General features: G+C 41.1%; 1 protein-coding gene across 1 annotated transcript in view; it reads left to right on the top strand.

Annotated features, from left to right (window-relative positions):
* zic6 (zic family member 6) overlaps positions 1-11,757 on the top strand; it is a 42,325-nt gene extending 30,568 nt beyond the window's left edge. Inside the window, exon 4 of the mRNA XM_034181674.1 lies at positions 11,716-11,757. The gene's annotated coding sequence lies outside the window, so the exon portion shown is untranslated. The remainder of the gene's footprint in view (positions 1-11,715) is intronic.
* Positions 11,758-14,219: the final 2,462 nt, after the last annotated feature.

Genomic DNA, 14,219 nt, shown 5'->3' with positions numbered 1-14,219 from the left:
TGCTCTACCAGTATGTTTGCCTTTAACAGCCTTCCCATGTTGTTTGTATTTGGTCCAGAGTTTAGACACAGCTGACTGTGAACAACCAACATCTTTTGCAACATTGCGTGATGATTTACCCTCTTTTAAGAGTTTGATAATCCTCTCCTTTGTTTCAATTGACATATTGTTGTGAAAGTGTAGTGACACAGACCCACAACAGGGGGCGCAAATGAACGGCCAATAGATAAGCCAAAAAGTAACAATTTAATGTTGTGAAACGTGCACAACGAATATACAGACAACCTCAGAATATAATTACAGTCAAATCACAAAGGTGACGTGTGGGCAGGCTCGAGGATAGAAGACGTCTGTCCTGAGATGAACCGGAACCACACGATTTCCTCCGCCACCGAACCCAGAGAATACTGGAGCTGCCAAGTCCCGAATTCCCAGGTGATCACCGTCCCCGACTGTCGGATCTGGTACTGCTGGCGAGAACAAAGACAGTCAAGTGTGGGTGTGTGTACACCCAGTAACAATAACGGTGGGAATGCCACCTCCACCTCTCACTCAATATGCTGATGTGTTTGCAGTGATCCCTCAGAGAAAAAGAGTGCCGTCCTGCACTCACTCAGCTTCCACAAAACAAGGAACCGGTACGCCTGCAAACACTCACAATGTACAGATTACAGATAAACACAAAAAGGCTGAGGATATTACCTACAATGAAGTACGATATCTCGGCAACGAGGTGGAGATGACGTCTGGTCTTTATGGAGTGTGATGATGAAGAATGTGTGACAGCTGTCAGGAATTAATGAGTGACAGCTGTCACTCCCAGCTGTGTCCGTGGCGGCAGCGCCCTCTCGTGCCTGAAGCCCGCACTTCAGGCAGGGCGCCCTTTGGTGGTGGGCCAGCAGTACCTCTTCTGGCGGCCCACACAACACATATCTCGTGTTGGAGCCATGATCCATGTCATTCCACTTGGTGCAACAGCTCTCCAAGGTGTGATCACTCCTTTTTAGATGCAGACTATTGAGCAGATCTGATTTGATGCAGGTGTTAGTTTTGGGGATGAAAATTTACAAAGTGATTCCATAATTTATTCCTCAGAATTGAGTGAGTCCATATTTTTTTTCCCTCTGCTTGGTCTAAAAAAGTAAACGTTACTGACTGCCACATTTTTTTTTCCTGATTTCTTATAGTGTTTCTTAAAGCCAGAAAGTTGCCATTTGAAATGACTTTAGTTTTGTGTCATGTCTGTGATCTGCTTTTTTTCTACAAAATTAAACAACTGAATGAACATCCTCCGAGGCTGGTGATTCCATAATTATTGCCAGGGGTTGTACAAGCACCCAGGGGACAGTGGTAAGGAAAACCTCCCTCTGATGATGTTGAGGAAGAAACCTCAAGCAGACCAGAATCAGAGGGAGGATCCACTGCTTAGGCCATTCTAATAGTTACAAGGTTTTTACAAAGTTTTTGACCAAGCTGAAGAAACAGGAAACAGAAAAACCAGAATAGCATCAAAACAAAGTGCATCACTGAGATGAGCACACAATCACTGGCAGGGGTTGTCCAGCTTCCTGGGATGCAGGTCCAGCATCCATCCATCACGTCATCATGTAGGAGTACATTCCAAAAGCAGACTGCAGTGTGCTGCATCAGCTTCAGCCAGGGCATCTCTTGGTCAATTCAGCACCCTGTGGTCAGCCTTGTGTGATGTGATCTATGCTTCAGACAGAGAGAAAAAGAGCAGAATCAGTCGGCCGGAAATACCTACACTTAAGGTATGAATTCACCTGCAGTAAATTGACAGGGAAACAGAGAAAATACTAAGGTGCTCCCCAGCAGCTAGCTCTGAGCTTCACTAATATAAAGTGAGTCTGAGACCTGTTCCGTTGCAAATAAGATGAGTTAAATAGATAGGAAGCATAGTTCCATACTATGCCAGTATTCTAGCCATGCGAGAGGGAGAATAAATGCATCTTCAGTCTGGATTTGAATATCTCTAAAGAATCTGAATGTTTTATCTTTGCAGGGAGATCATTCCAGAAAAACAGGGTCATGATAAGACACGGCTCTGTGGCCTGTGGACTTTTTATTCATCCTCGGGACACAAAGTAGTCCTGCGCCCTGAGAGCGTATAGCCTGTGCCGGTGTGTATGGTTCAGTTAAGTCAGTTAAGTAGGGAGGTACTAGTTTGTCAATAATTTTATAGGTTTATAGCAGAAACTTAAAAGCTGACCTCACAGGGACAGGAAGCCAGTGAAGAGATGCCAAAATTGGAGTAATGTGGTCAAACCTTCTGCTTCTCATCAAAACTTTGGCAGCAGAATGTTTAACCAATTGGAGAACCATAATGTTGGACTGTGGTAAATCCGAAAATAGAACATTGCAGTAGTCCAGTTGAGAAGCGACAAATGCATGGATCAGAGTCTCTGCATCAGCCATAGAGAGGATGAGACAAATCTTTGCTATGTTTCTTAGGTGGAAGAAAGCAGTTCTCATAATATCTGTAATGTGGAGGTCAAAGGACAGTGTGGGATCAAAAATCACCCCAAGGTTCCTCACTTTGTCAGTGTGATGTATGGCACACAAGCCTAAGGGCCCTTTCACACATAGTATGAATAAGTATAAATCAGGGAGAATCAAGGCGGAACAACTTGTGTGAGCAAGCCACGAAAACATTGATCGATGGGCAGGTGTGAACAATGCTGCTGCGGTGGTGTTGTGCATGCAGGAACACAGTGCGAGCAGCTGCGTGATATGTATCCACATCGCGCAGCTGCTGTGAAAATAAAAAAAATACAAGCCACCCATGGGATTCGAACCTGCAATTTCCAAAAGCTCTGATTGCGAGCCAGAAACTTTATCACTGAGCTACCATCACTGCCCTGTAAAAGGTGTGGGAAAATGCCTGATATCAAGAAGGACATGGACGTATTTAAAAAAAATAAAACCACACACCATATAAAAACACCCCATTTTATTGAATCCCTCTTATCAACCAGACAATACAAGTATGATCTGTCTGTTCCTCTACAGATGACTCATGGTCACAGGCGTACAGTCATGAAATGACATGAATAATGAAGCAGGGCACTCTTATCATGTCCATTTCTGCTGGCGGTGTGTCCAGCCAGCCCCACACATGTCTCAGGCCAGACCTGTGTGTCTTGTGGACAGCGCACCACAGGACAGACACTGCGTTATGTGGAACAGAGCTCACGTGGATGACGTGACATTCAGATCGCCTGCTGCATGTTATGATCTGATAGTCCGTTTCACCTGGGGTAGCCTATCAATGTGCGCGGCGTGCGCTCACTCGCTGCAGCCCATTGCAACCACATGAGGACAGCAAGCAGACACACATGTGTCACAGTGGGCAGCTGTTAGTTTATGTCTGTCCAAACACGGTACATGTTCTCCAGCTGGGACGTCCACAACCAGATATCTCCACAGCTGCTCCTCTGGGCCGACACACCCCCTGTCAGTTCAGCACACACACCAACATGTCACTGTGTCTGTGTTATGTGAGCTGTCAGTGAGTCTTTGGTCAGCAGCTGACCTCGCTGTGCTCTGGGCGCTCTGACCTGCCCCAACCACACATATGCCACATGTGTTTTGGACGGAGCACGACACATGTGCACACGTGTGATACACATGCAGACCATATGCATGTCTCTGTTTGTGTCTGTTTGCAAAGCCACATTCATGGACACAAATTTCACATCCAGCTCAACAGCAATCGTCTGCTGACTGTTTTCAAACTAATAGTGCGAATGGCCACACATTTTCTAAGTGCCAAGCGAGCGGTGTTATATGTGCGAGCGTGTCACCTGGAATTTGGCCGACACCTGCCGTGAAACGGATTGAATGGGCACTCACAGGGCACACTCTGTCTTTCAGCCATTGGTGTGCACAAATAGTTGTAGCAACAGGTGTATGAGGCGTTGGAGGCAGCTACAATTATACACATATTGCATACGATTCCAACTTCATGCGCACTTTCATTCGTACTATGTGTGAAGGGGCCCTAACTTAAGCGTCAGCTGGTCAAACTGATGTTGATTTCTCGCTGGACCAAGGACCATCATTTTAGTCTCGTTAAAGTTTAAAAGTAAGAAATTGCTTGACATCCAGCTTTTTATGGACACAAAGCAATCCTCTAAAGACTTTATATGTATGAGATTACCAGCAGTTATCGGCATGTACAACTGAGTATCATCAGTGTAGCAATGAAAAGTAACCCCATAACATTGCAGTATGTGCTTGAAGGGGTGTTATATAAAGGGAGAATAGCAGGGGGCCTAAGTCGAACCCCTGTAGATCCCCGTATTTCATGTCACCAAGGTTAGAGGTCCAGTGAGACATCGGCATCAATTTGACCAGCTAACACTTAGCCTAGGCTCGTGTCATATATCACACTAACATACATCTAACACCGCTCGCATGGCGCTTAGAAATTGTGTGGCCATTCGCACTATTAGCACAACAACAGTCAGCAGACAATCACTGTTTTGCTGTCAGTGAAATTTGTCTAAGTGCCCCACGAGTGTGGCTTTGGTCTGTGCACTGAACTGACAGGAGGTGTGGCTGCCGACAGTGGAGATCTGTCGCTCTGGACATCCCAGCTGGACAACACGTACTGTGTTTGGACAGACATGGACTAACAACTGCCCACTGTGACGCACGTGTATCTGCTAGCTGTCATCACGTGGACATAACTAAAAACATATATCACTGTGGCGACGGGCCCTAAGCTCTGCTTCAGACTATTCCTTTCAGTATCACCATCCATTTACACTGAACAGAAATATAAACACAACACTTTTGTTTTTGCTCCCATTTTTCATCAGCTAAACTTAAAGGTCTAAAATATTTTCTACATACGCAAAAGACCGATTTCTCTCAAATATTATTCACAAATCTGTCTAAATCTGTGTTAGTGAGCACTTCTCCTTTGCTGAGATAATCCATCCCACCTCACAGGTATCGCATATCAAGATGCTGATTAGACAGCATGATTTTTGCACAGGTGTGCCTTAGGATGACCACAATAAAAGGCCATTTTGGGGGCAAACTGTTGTGTGGGCCGCTGAAGAGGAGGTACTGCTGGCCCACCGCCACCAGATGGCGCCCTGCTTGAAGTGCGGGCTTCAAGCACGAGGGCGTCATAGCAACTGGGAGTGGCAGCTGTCACCCGTCATCAGCACCAGCTGTCACTCATTTCACATCATACCACCACCACCATAAAGGCCGGACTGCAACTCCACCTCCCCGCCGAGAAATCTGCTACCTTGGAGGTAATTTTCTCTGCTGACTTAAAACATTGAGTAATAATCTGAACTTCTTTGCAGCCGTTTTCCTGTGGCGTTTCCTTATCTGTGGGATTGGCGTAAAAGTGTGATCAGCGACGGCTTCGCTTCACACTCCAACCAGATAAGTGGTTAGACAGGAGCTGCATGAATGTGTGATTGGAGTTGGAGGTACTCCCTCTCAAAAGAACACAGACGGTGGAATTACTGAGTGTGCGAACTCAAACTCATCAAAACTGTTTCTGTTCTCTGCCAGCAGTACCCGGTCTGACAGCTGGAGACAGTGGGCACCTGGGGCTCCAGGACTTGGCGGCTCCGGTGTTCTTCAGATCCGTTGGCGGTGGAGGCTGTGTGGGATCCGGCTCGGTTCTAGACGGAGGTCTCCTATCCTCAAGCCTGCCCACATGTCACTTAACATTTAATTGTCTGTGGTACCAAAACTGTGTTTGTCTGTATTCCGTTGTGCATTTCACAACATTAAATTGTTACTGTTTGGCTTATCCATTGTCCGTTCATTTAGTGCCCCCTGTTGTAGGTCCGTGTTCCTACACTTTCACAACACAAACAGCTGACTGATTTTTTTTTCAGAGGGATCATTGATTTAAATAGATATTCACTCAATCTTTACAGTTGGGCATTTGATAAATTTCTTAAAAAATATTAAATTATAACATGTAAATATTTCTCCTGCTTTATCGTCAGTTATGATTTTAAGCATTCCATGCATCATGAATAGGTATATATGCTTAATGTGCGTATGTATACATGTATGTTTCTCTCACTCAGATGTGGTTTTGGCATGGCAGTATAAATAGTAAAATCAACAAAGAAGTGCATGAGTTGTTGAGTAGTTTAATATGTTTTGGAAAATGTATGGATTTTCTATGTTGTTCTTGTGGTTTGCTCCATTAATGATCAACAATTATTTATAGTCATATTGAAATATCCGTAGTTGTAAAGAAAGAATTTTGGGAGTTGTGCATTCACGTTTTGTGAGATATGTTTTGTCAGTATTACATTTTGCATTCAAGGTTTGCAGATAATTCATGATTACAGCAGATTCACATTTTGGGGGTTAACAACCCTGAGTTTGTTATCTTTCCAAAGCTTTTAGAAGTTCATTTAATCAATTTGAGCAATCTTTCAGAGGTAATTATGTTTAAAAATGAAATAAAGCAGCGTAGCAGGGAAAAATGCTTTTGAAAGTTGTTAGCCAAGATTTCAGTATGTAAACCTATCTATGCAATGTAAGTGGAATTTCAACCAAAGTATGAGATCGTGTCCAAATCTGCTACGGATTCACGGACCTATGTTGCAGGCTTAGTTTCCCAGCTTATGTACAAATGGTGGTGAGGTGACATTATTCTTACGACCTTCACTCATAATTTACAAATCCAAAGCTCGTGACACTTGCTAACATCGAAATGTGCTATTGTTCATATCTCCTGTATCCAAGAGGCTTTTTTATCTATCCATGAGCCAGAGGACACACCACCACATTAGCTAAACTGCAGCGATGTCTACAGACAATAAGATCATGGATGACCTCTAACTTCCTGCTTTAAACTCAGATAAAATGAACGTTATTGTACTTGGCCCCACAAATATTAGAGAACATGGTGTCCCTAACCAGATCCTATCTCTGGCCCTGGCATTACCCTTGACCTCTAGTATTACTGTGAGGAAATCTTGGAGTCATTTTTGATCAGGATATGTCATTCAAAGCGCCTATTAAACAAATATGTAGGACTGCTTTTTTGCATTTACGCAATATCTCTAAAATCAGAAAGGTCTTGTCTCAGAGTGATGCTGAAAAAACTAATTCATGCATTTATTTCCTCTAGGCTGGACTATTGTAATCATTATTATCAGGTTGTCCTAAAAGTTCCCTAAAAAGCCTTCAGTAATTCAAAATGCGCAGCTAGAGTACTGACGGGGACTAGAAGGAGAGAGCATATCTCACCATATTGGCTCTCTTCATTGGCTTCCTGTTAATTTCTAGAATAGAATTTAAAATTCTTCTTCTTACTTATAAGGTTTTGAATAATCAGGTCCATTATCTTAGGGACCTCGTAGTACCATTCACCCCAATAGATCGCTTCGCTCTCAGACTGCAGGCTACTTGTAGTTCTAGGGTTTGTAAGAGTAGAATGGGAGGCAGATGCCTTCAGCTTTCAGGCTCCTCTCCTGTGGAACCAGCTCCCAGTTCAGTCAGGGAGACAGGACACCCTCTCTACTTTTTAAGATTAGGCCTTAAAACTTCCTTTTTGCTAAAGCTTAGAGTTAGGGCTGGATCAGGTGACCCTGAACATCCCTTAGTTATGCTGCTATAGACGTAAACTGCTGGGGGGTTCCCATGCTGCACTGTTTCTTTCTTTTTTGCTCTGTACGCACCACTCTGCATTTAATCATTAGTGATCGCTCTCTGCTCCCCTCCACAGCATGTCTTTTTTCCTGGTCTCTCCCTCAGCCCCAAACAGTCCCAGCAGAAGACTGCACCCCTCCCTGAGCGGTTATGCTGGAGGTTCTTCCTGTAAAAGGGGAGTTTTCCTTCCCACTGTAGCCAAGTGCTTGCTCACAGGGGGTCGTTCTTGACCGTGGGGTTTTACATAATTATTGTATGGCCTTGCCTTACAATATAAAGCGCCTTGGGGCAACTGTTTGTTGTGATTGGCGCTATATAAAAAATTGATGAATTGATTGATTTCCTGCCCAGTGTATAAATATCGTTTTGATCATAAGGAGGTTCATTCATTTTACATGATGCTTTGATAATTAAGCTGATTACCCCTGAATGGCCACCAGGAATGATTCCAGTAAACTACTTCTCATTGGATTATAAAACCATCAAAGACAGTGTTAGCAGACCTCTAAAAGGATCAAAGTAGCTTGATGACATTTTTAAAAAATAGTAGTTTCCGTCGGAAAAAAAGAAGTAAATTAGTTGACTACAAACTTATTTATGACCCATTAAGAAATAAAGTTTGTGCTTTGCCCTTATGCTATATCTGTTCCACAGGTATTTCTCTTCTTCTTCTTCTGGAATTCTAGGCTTTATCTTTTGAAATTAATCATCAAAGAGCTATACCTTTGCTGGGGATCAGAATCACCAGCCAACTGAGGATCTTGTCGTATCTTTGTGATGTCATAAGGCAAGAATGTTAAGGACAGAGCTTGTATTAAACTGATGTCATCTCAATCATCACAACAACTGTATTTTTTTTTTATTTTATCTCAACCAGCTCCTTCACAACATTTATCTCAAAATCAGCAGGCCGTTTTGTAAGAAAAAACGCTAGCAAAATCAACACTTCAACCGATTTTGCAGGGGCAGGCTACATCAAAAATTTGCTTTCAAGTGACTTTTAATATCAGCATCTCAAACACTGTAAAATAGCAGTTAATTATGTTTTTGAGATCAAAAGTGTGTAAAGAATGTTTATTTTCCAAATTGTTTTTGAAGAGTCCAGCTTTCACATCCGAGTCTTTCTGTGGAACAGAACAGCCTGTAAAGCGGATTTGGTGTCTTTTGAAAATAAAACTCTGCTACCTGACAGCATCACCAGTGACCAGCTTTGTTTTAGTCTTTCAACATGGAGACAAATCCTCAGACAAAAACGCACAACATGCATGTTTCATGATGTCAGTTACAAAACATCTTCAGTTTGGCACCACATCCTAAGCAATGTAGTTTATGGCTTTACCAGCATTTGTGGTCTTAACTTCTTTAGCGGAGACTGTGATTTAGTCTTTTTTTTGGTGTAGTAGGACACTGTTTATGGGCTAATAGGCCTTTGTTAGCAGTACTCTATTTATTTAATACAATTGTAGTGTGAACAGAAGGAATAATAAACGGTGACTAAACATACGATTCTTCTTTTGGGCTGAGGAAAACCCTGTGTAAGGACACAAAAGGGGGACGTTTCCATTGCGGAAGTAAATTCTTTTGAAGGGAACTAATCATCTGAGGGAGGTCTCGTTGTCCTAACAAACGCAGCTGAATGGAATGAGCCTTCTTTTTTGTGGAAGATATGTTTTCTTTTTTCATTCAAAACTTGATGATGATAGTAGTTTCACACCCAGTCCACCCACATTGTCCGTCCAAACTTCTTTACAGATAAGTCTTTACTTGGAGACGCCGAAACACACGGGCGGGTGATTCTTGGACTGTGACGTCAGCCTCACTCCTCTGTCTCAGAGTCTTTACGCTTTTTAATGCCGTTAGAATGAAAAGAGAATCTCACACCAAATCCTCTCCAAGAGCCGTTCTTTCTTCAAGTGTGAAAAGATCAAGAGTTTTACACAATTCTCAAATCATAATGTACCTGTCAGTCTAACAGCAGTAATATTTTATAGTGCGACTGCTTAAAATAAATAAATAAATAAAAATTAAGTATGTATGCACTATGTACACGTGAAGCTGTTTTATCAAATTATATGTAAAACAAATACAGCCGATTGCAGTATGCTCAAAGATTGGAGGCATGTAGCTATTTATAAAGTAAAAATACTGTAAAACAATGAAAGGTTTTACAATAGAATATGTTCACCATTACAGACAAACTTTGAACATTAATTATTTTGTGTATGGTTTTTACAAAAGCATCATCTTGATTAATTAATTCTTTGATTGTTATGACATTTATTATCTTTGTGGAATCAGGCATTACAGAGTAATCTGGTTTTTACATCACTTGTTTTTGAAAATTAATGTTTTGTAAATGACTCTGATATTTAACACTTTTGTACAGTTCTTCAACTATTTACTTAATCGTTTAGACTGCAAACTGTTCAAAATTGAAAACAAAATACCTCATGCTTAATGAAGTATTGCTTTGTCTGATTAACAACGTAAAATGCTCATATTCTGTTATAAAATTAACATAAAAAGAAGAGATGAAAGCAACAGATTTGTACATTGGACAAAGTTGGAACATATTTACATATTTGATATTTTGCTTGAAAAATAACCTAGTAACCCATTATCAAATTAGATGACAATAATATGCAAATATATTAAAACAAGTTCGAGTTGTAATAATAATAGGTGAGGAATGACTAATTTTATTTTTGTTATTTGTAATAATATTGTAACATATCAGTTCACGCTCCACATGAACATTGTTCCGGGATTTTACTTATTTTCCTCCCTCTTTTGAAAAAAACAAAAAACCCAAATGAGTGTTTTCTGCCTTATGTAGTCTGCATTTTTAAAACATTTTACAACTGTATTTAATAAAAACAAAGACTTTAATTTATATGTCACCTGAATGGACTAAACAGGTGCAAAAAGACCATTTTAGAATGTTTGGCTGGGAGATTTTATGAAAAAAAATGGAAATAAAACAATTGTCTGAAAGGCAACAAATTTACAGACTTCAATCAAAATATGTCGGCTGAATTAAACAGGTAGTTATTATTATAAAGTCTTTGTCAGGACATCACCACTTTCCTCCTTTGAGAAAACACATCATTTAGCAGGAAAGTGAATGTTTATGTCTTATCAGTGATGTTACAAAACTCAACATGATGAGACTTTTGATTTAGCTTGAAAACTCTTTTGTCTAAAACTAAAGGGATGTAAGTGTCTGCTACAGCTCCTGTCCTGGTTTGTTTCCTCATACACCTTCAGGGAATTGAAAAAAAAGGTAAACTTTGGCCATCTGACCTCGGGCTGAGAATTCCAATCTGTTACCATTACTAAATCTTTATATGTAGCTTTGCCTCTTTGGGTTATAAACTGTCATCCTTTCTGCTCGTCATCCAGCTGTTTTATTGCCTCAGTGGGGGTAGAGAGTTCAGCCAGCAGTCATCCACAAAAACAGAGGTGAATTGTTCATAGCTTTGTTACTGCTCTGAGGAAACGGTCTGTAATCACTCGTTTCAAAAGAAATGTATTTTTTGAAATGCAATTATCACATAAAGTCACTTACCTTACTTATATATATTTAAAAACCCCCCAGAATAATTACTTTGGAGTTTAAAATATCCACTTTGTACAAAAGTGGGCTATAGATCAGAATTGTGATTAGAATTTATCAGTGACTAATAAATTTAGAATTCAGCAGGCCTCAAAATGCATTAAAGTTTTTCATACTTTATACCCATGTTGAAAGTTTTCCTTCTGTAATTCCATGTGAAATTACAAGTGATCATCACTGTGATTTTGATTATGGTTTTGATAAGTTTATTTTATTCATCAATTCTAGCTGATATATGAAGACTGTGCAAACAGTTAAAATGTCCAAAGAACAATTCAGGGTAGCTGTCAAATGAGTTGTAAAAGTGTAAGATCATGTAACCAAAATCATTTTTTTAATGACTAAATTAAATATTTAATCAACTCTTCAGAACAGCAGCCTGCTGTCACAAACGCAGATTTATCCAACAAATTAGACGCACTGCTGACAAGTGTGTGTGTGTGTGTGTGTGTGTGTGTGTTTGTGTGTGTGTGTGTGTGCGTGTGCGTGTATGTGTGTGTTTACAAGAGGCCAACGTCCAGAGGACACATAAATCTATGTGATGTTCACTTAATGCTGCAGCTTTTCACACACCAATTAAAGTGTTTAGATTGCTGATGCTGCATTTGGCAGCAGGGTATTCACACACACACACACACACACACACACACACACACACACACACACACACACACACACACACACACACACACACACACACACACACACACACACACACAACACACACACAAAACCATCACTCGCCCTCAGCTGAAGACAATGACAATGTGGGAATGCACGAACTGGGAGCAGGATTATTCAAAAACAAATCCACTGATTTCTATGAAAGCTGGTGGCAAAAATCAGTTGTTGGAAGATAAAGAATCCATTACTTTTGGTGATGGATCTGGGTTTGACTGCAGATCCAGGAGACAGTTGTCACTGTCTCTTTATGGTTTGTGATGCATTCACATGCAGGCGGTATGCAGCAGATACTAAACCAGATGTTACTTTACTTTCAGTGAGAAGGTGATGGAAAATTCTACCACTGTGACTGTATGGGCCATCAAAAGTTAAAAATGGTCCACTCTTCCTTCTTGTCACAGTAATAACAAAAACTGGATGTTGATTTATTTTTAACAAAGGTTAAAGACAGGCAACAAGAGGTGGATTATTACAATGCAAACAATAGAAATATGTTCAAGAAGGGGCAGGAAGAACATCCCTTGCCTATCTTGCCCACCATCAACACACACTAATTCATTAAATATTACTATTATTAACAACATTCTATAATAAAATATATAATTTCAAAATTACTTATTAAATGCAAAATATGGACTATAATGTTCAAGGATTCAAGGATTCAAAGGATTCAAAAGAATTTTATTGTCATATGCACAAAGAACATGTTCCCTGCACAATGAAATGTGTCTACTGCATTTAACCCATCCTAATTGCCAGTAGGAGCAGAAGTCGCCATTAGGCGCCCGGGGACCAGCTCCAGATGTACATCCCTGCCTTGGTCAACAGCAGGGCTGAGCAAACCAAGACCGACCCATAACAAACGACACACAACACACAACACACATAGGCCGGCCCGGTACATAAACACATATTAAAAAAGCACACACGAGGGAAAAAGGAGAGAAAAAAAACCCTCATAGCCGCTGCGTTACACAGCAGCAATGAGGAAAAAAACCCCCATCAGCACAGAAAAACAATAATCACACAGACAAACAAAGACGCAGGACGACAACCGAGATTTGAAGATTTGATTTGAACATGCCTATCTCGGCTTTCAATGCTTACCAGCCCAGTGAGTATAAGAGAAATTGTGGAGAGCTGGGCATGTCCCAACTTGTCCCCTGGCACTCCGAAACGGAGGTGTTCCTTTGTCTCGCTCGATCAGCGAATCGGTCCTGACGCGCGAAGCCTCAGCGCGGCTTTGCATGACCAAATCTCTTGTTAAAAGTGAATCTGCTGGAAAATGGCTGATGTCCAGCTCTTGTGATAACCAGAGAAATTGCACACAACAGTCCCGGCTCCACACAGCCATCTGTTTAGAAATTATGTGGTGTTTTCTGCCTCTCGATGGCGGCTCGGAGCGCAGCGCGCCGTGCGCCATTGTGGGGCATCCTTATAGCTGTAGTAACATTCTCTGTGAAGCCTGTAAAATTTTCACCGAAAGCCAGATAAACTTTTCGAATGGTTTCCAGCTGCTTGTCTCTAACAGTTTCTGAAAAAATTCTGATGGAAAAAAAGCCCAAATCATTCCGCCATTTCCTGACAATGAAAATCCGACGAGGGGGCTGGACCACTCCTCCCACAAGGCGTGCTCACAGGTGAATGACGCAACCGACAGGTGTGGAAAAACTCACGCATGCGCACGAAGGTTCAAGCTTGGCTGACATAAAAACATATGAATCAAATCCATAGAGTTTTTGAAAAAAATAAAAAGGTCCGTTACTTTTCTCACAGACCTCGTATGTCTCAAAAGCACTGAGTTATGGCTACTTTCAAACTGTAGTTATCCGTTTTTTAAGCCTATGTTGAGGCTGCAACCTTTTCATAGTGGAATGTGTATTTTTTTAAAGACCACTTAATTAACTCAATTTAATTGTCTTTAGATGTTACAAATGCTCTAAATCTTTGCTTTTATTGTCAATTTTACATGCCACGCCGTCCCGAGATGATGCTGTCCCTGGCTCTGTGCCGGGTATAGGACGCCATCTTGGTGCCAGTTGGCTGAAGTGATGGAAACACAAGGCGAACTCAGCATGAATTTAATCCTTATTATTCCAGACATGATGGTCAATTTTGTCATAACAGTATAGCTTTTCATTCCATTAATCACAAGACAGACTCCATAAAGTACACACACTGAACACAGCAGAGGGGTTTATGAGCTCATATTGCACTCATCAAGGCTGAAAAGAACTTCATATTATATGTA

The sequence above is a fragment of the Thalassophryne amazonica genome, chromosome 11, assembly GCF_902500255.1.
Source record: "Thalassophryne amazonica chromosome 11, fThaAma1.1, whole genome shotgun sequence".
NCBI lineage: Eukaryota > Metazoa > Chordata > Actinopteri > Batrachoidiformes > Batrachoididae > Thalassophryne > Thalassophryne amazonica.
This window is presented reverse-complemented; position numbering and strand designations above follow the sequence as displayed.